This window comes from Cyprinodon tularosa, unplaced genomic scaffold (assembly GCF_016077235.1).
Source record: "Cyprinodon tularosa strain WSP-4 unplaced genomic scaffold, ASM1607723v1 ctg1126, whole genome shotgun sequence".
In the NCBI taxonomy this organism is placed as follows: Eukaryota; Metazoa; Chordata; class Actinopteri; order Cyprinodontiformes; family Cyprinodontidae; genus Cyprinodon; species Cyprinodon tularosa.
In genome coordinates, this window is record NW_024037922.1 from 55,714 (window position 1) to 68,621 (window position 12,908).

Here is a 12,908-nt window from a genome sequence, read left to right on the forward strand (position 1 = left end):
AATTAGCAAAATTATTGTCTTGATCTAAGCCTTCAACTTGTATGTTAGATCCAGTTCCAACCAGGTTATTTAAGGAGGTATTCCCTTTGATCTCCTCCTCCATTTTAGATGTGATTAATCTATCTCTGTTACAGGGATATGTACCTAAAGCTTTTAAGATTGCTGTAATTAAACCTCTGCTTAAGAAACCGTCTCTTGACCCAGATGACTTGGTCAATTATAGACCTATATCCAATCTTCCTTTCTTATCCAAAATTCTTGAGAAAGTAGTTGCCAAACAAGTTTGCGATCACTTCCACCATAATGAACTTTTTGAAGAGTTTCAGTCTGGCTTTAGAGCTCATCATAGCACTGAAACAGCTCTGGTGAAAGTCACTAATGATATTCTCATGGCCTCAGATAATGGACTTGTATCTGTGCTCGTCCTGTTGGATCTTAGTGCTGCATTTGATACAGTTGACCATAATATTCTTTTAGAAAGACTTGAATATTTTGTTGGAATTAAAGGAACAGCACTAGACTGGTTTAAATCTTATCTATCTGATCGAATTCAGTTTGTTCATGTTAATGATAGATCTTCAACACGCTCAAAGGTTACCTGTGGAGTACCACAGGGATCAGTGCTAGGACCAATTCTCTTTACTTTATACATGCTCCCAATTGGTAGAGTTATTAGACAGCATGGGATTAATTTCCACTGTTACGCTGACGATACCCAGCTATATCTGTCTATAAATCCAGATGAAGCTAACCCATTACATAGATTACAGGCATGTCTTGAAGACATAAAAACCTGGATGACTCTTAACTTTCTGCTTCTGAATGCAGACAAAACAGAAGTTATAGTCTTTGGACCAGAGTCTCTAAAAAAGAAAGCTGATTAGCCAGTCACTTCATTTGGATGGGATTAAACTGATTTCAGATAATAAAGTAAAAAATCTTGGTGTTATTTTGATCAGGACCTGTCATTTAAATCCCATATCAAAGAGGTTTCTAGAATTTCCTTCTTTCATCTGAGGAACATTGCAAAAATTAGAAATATCCTGTCCAGGGGTGATGCTGAGAAACTAGTCCATGCATTTGTTACTTCAAGGCTGGACTATTGTAATTCTTTACTATCAGGAAGTCCACAAACTGTAGTTAAAAGCCTTCAGCTGATCCAAAATGCTGCAGCCAGAGTTCTAATGAAAATGAAAAAGAGAGATCATATCTCTCCTATCCTGGCTTCTCTTCATTGGCTTCCTGTTAAATCCAGAATAGAATTTAAAATCCTCCTTCTCACATATAAAGCCTTAAATGGCCAAGCTCCATCTGATATCAGAGATCTGATTGTTCCTTATGTTCCTAACAGAGCACTTCGCTCTCAATCTGCAGGTTTACTAGTGGTTCCTAGAATTTCTAAAAGTAGAATGGGAGGCAGATCTTTTAGTTCTCAGGCTCCTCTCCTGTGGAACCAACTACCAGTTTTAGTCCGTGAGGCAGACACCCTGTCTACTTTTAAGGCTAGGCTTAAAACTTTCCTTTTTGATAAAGCTTATAGTTAGGGTGGCTCAGGTTATCCTGATCTATCTCTATAGTTCTGCTGCTATAGGCTTAGACTGCTGGAGGACATAGGGACCCCCATTTCATCATTCTGCTTCATTCTCTCTCTGTTCTCCTATTCTGCAGAATCTGTTAGTTCAATCTCTAACCTTCTGCTCTCTCTGCTTTTCCTCAGAGTAGCTTTGCCTCGTCTGTTCCTGTTTGGCTGTGACGTCATCTTGGAAAAAAACATCAGCTGTGCTGCTTCTATCAACACCCTTGTTAATAGATGTTGGAGATCGGCCTGTTTTCCAGTGTGGTCCTGTTTCTCTGACCGTGACTAAGTGGATGTGCTCTCTTCGTCCTCTGGCATGGGAGCTGCCTTGGAGCTCGTCTGCCTGGCTGTGTGTTTCCTGGACGGGGCCGCCTTTTACAGCTGCTTTTTGTATCTCTGCTTCTGTCTCCTTGAACCCCAGTGGGCCTCGGCAGATGGCCGCTCACACTGAGCCTGGTTCTGCTGGAGGTTTCTTCCTGTTAAAAGGGAGTTTTTCCTCTCCATTGTCGCTACAAGCATGCTTAGTGTGGGGGATTGTATTTGAGTCAATGAGTCGATGCAATCAACTGGTTTTCCTTAGATAGAAAACTTTGTATCAATTTGACTGTATGATCTGGTTGAACTGTAAAGTGCCTTGAGATGACATGTGTTGTGAATTTGGCGCTATATAAATAAACTGAATTGAATTGAATTGAATCTCCACTGGTTTCCTCCTCATCATCATCTCCACTGGTTTCCTCCTCTTCATCATCTCTACTGGTTTCCTCCTCTTCATCATCTCCACTGGTCTCCTCCTCATCATCATCTCCACTGGTCTCCTCCTCATCATCATCTCCACTGGTTTCCTCCTCTTCATCATCTCCACTGGTCTCCTCCTCATCATCATCTCCACTGGTTTCCTCCTCTTCATCATCTCCACTGATCTCCTCCTCATCATCATCTCCACTGGTTTCCTCCTCTTCATCATCTCCACTGGTCTCCTCCTCATCATCATCTCCACTGGTTTCCTCCTCTTCATCATCTCCACTGGTTTCCTCCTCTTCATCATCTCCACTGATCTCCTCCTCATCATCATCTCCACTGGTTTCCTCCTCTTCATCATCTCCACTGGTTTCCTCCTCTTCATCATCTCCACTGGTCTCCTCCTCATCATCATCTCCACTGGTCTCCTCCTCTTCATCATCTCCACTGGTTTCCTCCTCATCATCATCTCCACTGGTTTCCTCCTCTTCATCATCTCCACTGGTTTCCTCCTCTTCATCATCTCCACTGGTTTCCTCCTCTTCATCATCTCCACTGGTCTCCTCCTCTTCATCATCTCCACTGGTTTCCTCCTCATCATCATCTCCACTGGTTTCCTCCTCTTCATCATCTCCACTGGTTTCCTCCTCTTCATCATCTCCACTGGTCTCCCACTCATCATCATCTCCACTGGTTTCCTCCTCTTCATCATCTCCACTGGTTTCCTCCTCTTCATCATCTCCACTGGTTTCCTCCTCTTCATCATCTCCACTGGTTTCCTCCTCTTCATCATCTCCACTGGTTTCCTCCTCTTCATCATCTCCACTGGTCTCCTCCTCTTCATCATCTCCACTGGTCTCCTCCTCATCATCATCTCCACTGGTTTCCTCCTCTTCATCATCTCCACTGGTTTCCTCCTCTTCATCATCTCCACTGGTCTCCCACTCATCATCATCTCCACTGGTTTCCTCCTCTTCATCATCTCCACTGGTTTCCTCCTCTTCATCATCTCCACTGGTCTCCTCCTCATCATCATCTCCACTGGTTTCCTCCTCTTCATCATCTCCACTGGTCTCCTCCTCATCATCATCTCCACTGGTTTCCTCCTCTTCATCATCTCCACTGGTCTCCTCCTCATCATCATCTCCACTGGTTTCCTCCTCTTCATCATCTCCACTGGTCTCCTCCTCATCATCATCTCCACTGGTCTCCTCCTCATCATCATCTCCACTGGTCTCCTCCTCATCATCATCTCCACTGGTCTCCTCCTCTTCATCATCTCCACTGGTTTCCTCCTCTTCATCATCTCCACTGGTTTCCTCCTCTTCATCATCTCCACTGGTTTCCTCCTCTTCATCATCTCCACTGGTTTCCTCCTCTTCATCATCTCCACTGGTCTCCTCCTCATCATCATCTCCACTGGTCTCCTCCTCTTCATCATCTCCACTGGTCTCCTCCTCTTCATCATCTCCACTGGTCTCCTCCTCATCATCATCTCCACTGGTTTCCTCCTCTTCATCATCTCCACTGGTTTCCTCCTCATCATCATCTCCACTGGTCTCCTCCTCATCATCATCTCCACTGGTTTCCTCCTCATCATCATCTCCACTGGTTTCCTCCTCTTCATCATCTCCACTGGTTTCCTCCTCTTCATCATCTCCACTGGTCTCCTCCTCATCATCATCTCCACTGGTCTCCTCCTCTTCATCATCTCCACTGGTCTCCTCCTCTTCATCATCTCCACTGGTCTCCTCCTCATCATCATCTCCACTGGTCTCCTCCTCATCATCATCTCCACTGGTTTCCTCCTCTTCATCATCTCCACTGGTTTCCTCCTCTTCATCATCTCCACTGGTCTCCTCCTCATCATCATCTCCACTGGTCTCCTCCTCTTCATCATCTCCACTGGTCTCCTCCTCTTCATCATCTCCACTGGTCTCCTCCTCATCATCATCTCCACTGGTTTCCTCCTCTTCATCATCTCCACTGGTTTCCTCCTCATCATCATCTCCACTGGTCTCCTCCTCATCATCATCTCCACTGGTTTCCTCCTCTTCATCATCTCCACTGGTTTCCTCCTCTTCATCATCTCCACTGGTCTCCTCCTCATCATCATCTCCACTGGTCTCCTCCTCATCATCATCTCCACTGGTTTCCTCCTCTTCATCATCTCCACTGGTTTCCTCCTCTTCATCATCTCCACTGGTCTCCTCCTCTTCATCATCTCCACTGGTCTCCTCCTCTTCATCATCTCCACTGGTCTCCTCCTCATCATCATCTCCACTGGTTTCCTCCTCTTCATCATCTCCACTGGTTTCCTCCTCATCATCATCTCCACTGGTCTCCTCCTCATCATCATCTCCACTGGTTTCCTCCTCTTCATCATCTCCACTGGTTTCCTCCTCTTCATCATCTCCACTGGTCTCCTCCTCATCATCATCTCCACTGGTCTCCTCCTCATCATCATCTCCACTGGTTTCCTCCTCTTCATCATCTCCACTGGTTTCCTCCTCTTCATCATCTCCACTGGTCTCCTCCTCATCATCATCTCCACTGGTTTCCTCCTCTTCATCATCTCCACTGGTTTCCTCCTCTTCATCATCTCCACTGGTTTCCTCCTCTTCATCATCTCCACTGGTCTCCTCCTCTTCATCATCTCCACTGGTTTCCTCCTCTTCATCATCTCCACTGGTTTCCTCCTCTTCATCATCTCCACTGGTCTCCTCCTCATCATCATCTCCACTGGTTTCCTCCTCTTCATCATCTCCACTGGTCTCCTCCTCTTCATCATCTCCACTGGTCTCCTCCTCATCATCATCTCCACTGGTCTCCTCCTCATCATCATCTCCACTGGTCTCCTCCTCTTCATCATCTCCACTGGTCTCCTCCTCTTCATCATCTCCACTGGTCTCCTCCTCATCATCATCTCCACTGGTCTCCTCCTCTTCATCATCTCCACTGGTCTCCTCCTCATCATCATCTCCACTGGTCTCCTCCTCATCATCATCTCCACTGGTTTCCTCCTCTTCATCATCTCCACTGGTCTCCTCCTCATCATCATCTCCACTGGTCTCCTCCTCATCATCATCTCCACTGGTCTCCTCCTCTTCATCATCTCCACTGGTCTCCTCCTCATCATCATCTCCACTGGTCTCCTCCTCTTCATCATCTCCACTGGTCTCCTCCTCTTCATCATCTCCACTGGTCTCCTCCTCATCATCATCTCCACTGGTCTCCTCCTCTTCATCATCTCCACTGGTCTCCTCCTCATCATCATCTCCACTGGTCTCCTCCTCATCATCATCTCCACTGGTCTCCTCCTCTTCATCATCTCCACTGGTCTCCTCCTCTTCATCATCTCCACTGGTCTCCTCCTCATCATCATCTCCACTGGTCTCCTCCTCATCATCATCTCCACTGGTCTCCTCCTCTTCATCATCTCCACTGGTTTCCTCCTCTTCATCATCTCCACTGGTCTCCTCCTCTTCATCATCTCCACTGGTCTCCTCCTCATCATCATCTCCACTGGTCTCCTCCTCATCATCATCTCCACTGGTTTCCTCCTCTTCATCATCTCCACTGGTTTCCTCCTCTTCATCATCTCCACTGGTCTCCTCCTCATCATCATCTCCACTGGTCTCCTCCTCTTCATCATCTCCACTGGTCTCCTCCTCTTCATCATCTCCACTGGTCTCCTCCTCATCATCATCTCCACTGGTCTCCTCCTCTTCATCATCTCCACTGGTCTCCTCCTCTTCATCATCTCCACTGGTCTCCTCCTCATCATCATCTCCACTGGTCTCCTCCTCTTCATCATCTCCACTGGTCTCCTCCTCATCATCATCTCCACTGGTCTCCTCCTCATCATCATCTCCACTGGTCTCCTCCTCTTCATCATCTCCACTGGTCTCCTCCTCATCATCATCTCCACTGGTCTCCTCCTCATCATCATCTCCACTGGTCTCCTCCTCTTCATCATCTCCACTGGTTTCCTCCTCTTCATCATCTCCACTGGTTTCCTCCTCTTCATCATCTCCACTGGTCTCCTCCTCATCATCATCTCCACTGGTCTCCTCCTCTTCATCATCTCCACTGGTCTCCTCCTCATCATCATCTCCACTGGTCTCCTCCTCATCATCATCTCCACTGGTCTCCTCCTCTTCATCATCTCCACTGGTCTCCTCCTCATCATCATCTCCACTGGTCTCCTCCTCATCATCATCTCCACTGGTCTCCTCCTCTTCATCATCTCCACTGGTTTCCTCCTCTTCATCATCTCCACTGGTTTCCTCCTCTTCATCATCTCCACTGGTTTCCTCCTCTTCATCATCTCCACTGGTCTCCTCCTCATCATCATCTCCACTGGTCTCCTCCTCTTCATCATCTCCACTGGTCTCCCACTCATCATCATCTCCACTGGTTTCCTCCTCTTCATCATCTCCACTGGTTTCCTCCTCTTCATCATCTCCACTGGTCTCCCACTCATCATCATCTCCACTGGTCTCCTCCTCTTCATCATCTCCACTGGTTTCCTCCTCTTCATCATCTCCACTGGTCTCCTCCTCATCATCATCTCCACTGGTCTCCTCCTCTTCATCATCTCCACTGGTCTCCCACTCATCATCATCTCCACTGGTCTCCTCCTCATCATCATCTCCACTGGTCTCCCACTCATCATCATCTCCACTGGTTTCCTCCTCTTCATCATCTCCACTGGTTTCCTCCTCTTCATCATCTCCACTGGTCTCCCACTCATCATCATCTCCACTGGTCTCCCACTCATCATCATCTCCACTGGTTTCCTCCTCTTCATCATCTCCACTGGTTTCCTCCTCTTCATCATCTCCACTGGTTTCCTCCTCTTCATCATCTCCACTGGTTTCCTCCTCTTCATCATCTCCACTGGTTTCCTCCTCTTCATCATCTCCACTGGTCTCCTCCTCATCATCATCTCCACTGGTCTCCTCCTCTTCATCATCTCCACTGGTTTCCTCCTCTTCATCATCTCCACTGGTTTCCTCCTCATCATCATCTCCACTGGTTTCCTCCTCTTCATCATCTCCACTGGTTTCCTCCTCATCATCATCTCCACTGGTTTCCTCCTCTTCATCATCTCCACTGGTCTCCTCCTCATCATCATCTCCACTGGTCTCCTCCTCATCATCATCTCCACTGGTTTCCTCCTCTTCATCATCTCCACTGGTCTCCTCCTCATCATCATCTCCACTGGTCTCCTACTCATCATCATCTCCACTGGTTTCCTCCTCTTCATCATCTCCACTGGTTTCCTCCTCTTCATCATCTCCACTGGTCTCCTCCTCATCATCATCTCCACTGGTTTCCTCCTCTTCATCATCTCCACTGGTCTCCTACTCATCATCATCTCCACTGGTTTCCTCCTCTTCATCATCTCCACTGGTTTCCTCCTCTTCATCATCTCCACTGGTCTCCTCCTCATCATCATCTCCACTGGTTTCCTCCTCTTCATCATCTCCACTGGTTTCCTCCTCTTCATCATCTCCACTGGTCTCCTCCTCATCATCATCTCCACTGGTTTCCTCCTCTTCATCATCTCCACTGGTCTCCTACTCATCATCATCTCCACTGGTTTCCTCCTCTTCATCATCTCCACTGGTTTCCTCCTCTTCATCATCTCCACTGGTTTCCTCCTCATCATCATCTCCACTGGTTTCCTCCTCTTCATCATCTCCACTGGTTTCCTCCTCATCATCATCTCCACTGGTTTCCTCCTCTTCATCATCTCCACTGGTCTCCTCCTCATCATCATCTCCACTGGTCTCCTCCTCATCATCATCTCCACTGGTTTCCTCCTCTTCATCATCTCCACTGGTCTCCTCCTCTTCATCATCTCCACTGGTTTCCTCCTCTTCATCATCTCCACTGGTTTCCTCCTCTTCATCATCTCCACTGGTTTCCTCCTCTTCATCATCTCCACTGGTCTCCTCCTCATCATCATCTCCACTGGTTTCCTCCTCTTCATCATCTCCACTGGTTTCCTCCTCTTCATCATCTCCACTGGTTTCCTCCTCTTCATCATCTCCACTGGTTTCCTCCTCTTCATCATCTCCACTGGTTTCCTCCTCATCATCATCTCCACTGGTTTCCTCCTCTTCATCATCTCCACTGGTCTCCTCCTCATCATCATCTCCACTGGTCTCCTCCTCATCATCATCTCCACTGGTTTCCTCCTCTTCATCATCTCCACTGGTCTCCTCCTCATCATCATCTCCACTGGTCTCCTCCTCTTCATCATCTCCACTGGTTTCCTCCTCTTCATCATCTCCACTGGTTTCCTCCTCATCATCATCTCCACTGGTCTCCTCCTCTTCATCATCTCCACTGGTTTCCTCCTCTTCATCATCTCCACTGGTCTCCTACTCATCATCATCTCCACTGGTTTCCTCCTCTTCATCATCTCCACTGGTTTCCTCCTCTTCATCATCTCCACTGGTTTCCTCCTCATCATCATCTCCACTGGTTTCCTCCTCTTCATCATCTCCACTGGTTTCCCATCTGGGAGCTGGAAGTCTCCTCCTTCCCTCTGCTGTTATTTCCTGTTGATTGTTTTGCTGTTGATGATTCTACTTCCTGTTTCCTGGTTTGCAGTTTATTCTTTTTATTTAGCTGAACAGCCTAACCTGCTGTTAGGAGACCAGATCTATGGAATCCAATCTGGGGACATTTCCGGGTCATAGATAAAATAAATTCATATAATCAAAATTGAGATAGGAAACAGGGACAGTGATGCGTTCATCTATTTTTCCATATTTGTTAATATTTAAATAACTAACATGAAGCGTTAAATCCAGGAACGTTCCTCTCCTATTTCCTGAGATGAATCAATAATTCGATGCTGTTTATTGGAGCCATCTGGTCATTCTGTCTCCTCCATCTTCTTTTCTTTTCAGCCGACTCTTGCCTGCTCTCTGTTTTAATCTTCTCTCCATCATTCTTCCTCTTTTCCTCTCATTCAATCTTCTTCCTCTCCTCCTCTATCAATGGAACACTGATCTAAAACTGGGACATAAAACAGTCTAAATCCCTCCAAACACATAGAATCTCATCAATAATTATGATTATTATGATTATTATTATTATTATTATTGTTTTTATCTCAACTTATTAAATCCAAAAAAGGCTATTTGCCGCGATATTTGGAGCTAAAAGTGAAAAGCAGCTAATAAATGCAGATTAAACAGGTGGTTATCTCTTCCTCCATCATTCTCAGATCATCCAGATCCTGCATCTTATTTTCTAGAATGAGGAACTTTCATAGATCCAAATGGAGTGATAGAAAAGTAGATCTAAGCCTGGAAGTCTATGCTCATAGATCACAACCATAAAACAGAAAAACTATTTCTAACTCTACTGACAATAACTAACTATCTGCAGATATAAGCTTAAAGTCACCAATCAGTTCTAGAAGCATCTTTAGATGAACCTGGTTGATCCTGGAGAACCGCTGAACCAGATCAGCTCCTTATGAGGAGATTCAATCATTCTGGTTCATTTGATCTGAGTCTGTTTCCTCCTGCAGCTGCAGCCAATAGTCTGACTGACTGGTTAGTTTGGTTTATCTCACATTTCCGATCCTCATCTTTAGTAAAACAAACACATCAAAGCCCCTTTTTATTTATTTATTTAGTTTTTACGGCACTAGTGGCTGGGTGAATGAGAGAGAGAGGGAGACATGGGGGGGGGCACAGGCTGGAATTCCTGGAGACGTTTATTTTAATATCAGGCTGATCTGATCTGATCTACGTTCAGCTGCTTTCTAACCAATAAATCACCATTGCATCACTAAACGTTTCACTTCCTGTTTTCTAATAAACTGCATCACAGCGTTTCAGCTTTTTCCATTCAGGCGCTCCGACTCATTCCTCAGGTGTTCTGCAGGTAATCCAGGTCGGCTTCAGTGTCATCATGTCATTTCTTCTTAACTTTGTTCATTTTCCTGTGATAAATGATTCTAACTGAACAATCTGATGCTTTGGTTCATAATTCCTGGTTGAATTCTGACTTTTAAAGCTGTTATTTTCATACAGAAACGTATTTTATCAACATTTGCAGCTGCAGCAGTTTTTCTATTATTAGTTATTTTTCCTTCATTATGACCAAAAGATTCAAAAGAAACGATTCATTTCCATCCAACTGATTAACACATGATTCATCTTTTATTTTCAACAAAATGTAGATCTGATCATTCTGATCCTCCTACCCTCCAAACATGGACGCTGTCGGTTCTTGGAGGAAAATCTGGATCCCGACTGACTCAACCAGTCCGGAACCAGTCATCAAGTGACCGAAACCCAAAAGTCCAGTTGATTTATTCATGTTCCAGTAAAACGACAATTCAAGTTTCTGCAGACGAAGAAAAAGTTCCTTCGGTGTTGAAAAAATAAACACCTGAATAAATTAGATTTGATTCTGGTTTTGATTCTTTTTCTGATTGATAGAACTTTATTAATCTCACATTGGAGAAATTTATCTCTGCATTTAACCCCTCCCCTCGGGGAGCAGTGGGCTGCCATCATGCAGCGCCCGGGGAGCAGTGTGGGGTTAAGGGTCTTGCTCAGGGATCCAGAGTGGCAGTCTGGGATTGAACTCCCAATCTCAGGATTCAAAGCCCTATGCCCTAACCACTAGGCCGCCACTTCCCTTCCAAAACAGATTCAGGTTCTGTTTCTGGTTTTGATTCTGGTTCTGGTTCAGATTCTCGTTCTGTTCCTGATTGTTGTTCTGGTTCTGGTTTTGATTCTGGTTTTGATCATACCTTTCTATAGTAGAGAACTAGATTAACCTGCATATGAACAGAGACCAGCAGACATTTAGTTTTTACTCCGGTGGTCTCTGCCCAGATTAAACTAGATGCTATATCTCGCCTCTCAGGATTCACATCAAATGATCAAAGATTAATTAGCATCTGATCTTTATTTTAAGGCAGATCTTCAGCTTAGTGAGCAGACAGAAGCAGACATAGAACAGGAACATAGAAGAACTGATCTATAAATACTTTCTATGTTAGAAAAGCTAAACTAGCTCCACAGAAACAGTTAATAAGACAAACTCTGATCCTGTTTAAAATCTTTATTTCTTCAGTTTGAACTTGTTTATTATTTTCAGAAATATATTCTAGAACAAACTTTATGTCCCCAAATGATTGAAACAATGAGCGAGAGAAACAGGAACACAAAGGTTATGTGCACACTGCAGCCTGAAGTAAACCCATTCTTTGGTCCACATGCGACCTGGATCTGATCTTTTCATGGCAGTTTGAACAACACAGATCCGATTCTTTCCAATCCGACCCAGGCCACTTGGCTCTGTGGTCCTGAATCCGATACGAATCTGATCTTTTCAGATGCGACTTGTGTCTGAACGGCCATGTCGCATTCATCCGACCTGAACGCCATTAATACCCGACAAAGGTCACTATTCTGCGTCTTGCTACACAGAGGCCAAGAATAACAACCATGGCGGACGATGATGCGGAAATCAGTATTTATGTTTAACCATCTTGAAAAGATTGTTTTTATGGTTGGAAAAGATGCGCTCCGGCACCATGTTTACTTCCGCTGGCCTGTGACATCATTGCGTCCTCTACTGCGCATGCGGGACATTTGCATTGTATGGCCGCAGTTAACACAGGTGATCACATAAAAGCCGCATATATTTGGAAATGTGAACAGCAATGAAACAAAATCGATTTCACAAAAAAATGTGAATTGAGCAGCAAGGCCTGCAGTGTGATCGAAGCCAAAGTGGCTTGGGTTTGATTCCTGGTCTTTCTGCATAGTAAGCATGTTCTCCCTGAGCATGCGTGGGTTTTACTCCGGGTACTCCGGCTTCCTTCCACAGTCCAACACATGACTGTTAGGTTACCTGGCTTCTCTAAATTCTCCTCAGGTGTGAGTGTGAATGGTTGTTTGTCCTGTCAGTCCAGGGTGGACCCCGCCCTCTGCCCAGGGTGGACCCCGCCCTCTGCCCAGGGTGGACCCCGCCCTCTGCCCAGGGTGGACCCCGCCATCTGCCCAGGGTGGACCCCGCCCTCTGTCCAGGGTGGACCCCGCCATCTGCCCAGGGTGGACCCCGTCCCTCTGCCCAGGGTGGACCCCGTCCCTCTGCCCAGGGTGGACCCCGCCCTCTGCCCAGGGTGGACCCCGCCCCTCTGCCCAGGGTGAACCCCGCCCCTCTGCCCAGGGTGGACCCCGCCCTCTGCCCAGGGTGGACCCCGCTCCTCTGCCCAGGGTGGACCCCGCCCTCTGCCCAGGGTGGACCCCGCCCTCTGCCCAGGGTGGACCCCGCCCCTCTGCCCAGGGTGGACCCCCGCCCCTCTGCCCAGGGTGGACCCCGCCCTCTGTCCAGGGTGGACCCCGCCCCTCTGCCCAGGGTGAACCCCGCCCTCTGCCCAGGGTGGACCCCGCCCTCTGCCCAGGGTGAACCCCGCCCTCTGCCCAGGGTGGACCCCGCCCTCTGCCCAGGGTGGACCCCGCCCTCTGTCCAGGGTGGACCCCGCCCTCTGCCCAGGGTGGACCCCGCCCCTCTGCCCAGGGTGGACCCCGCCCCTCTG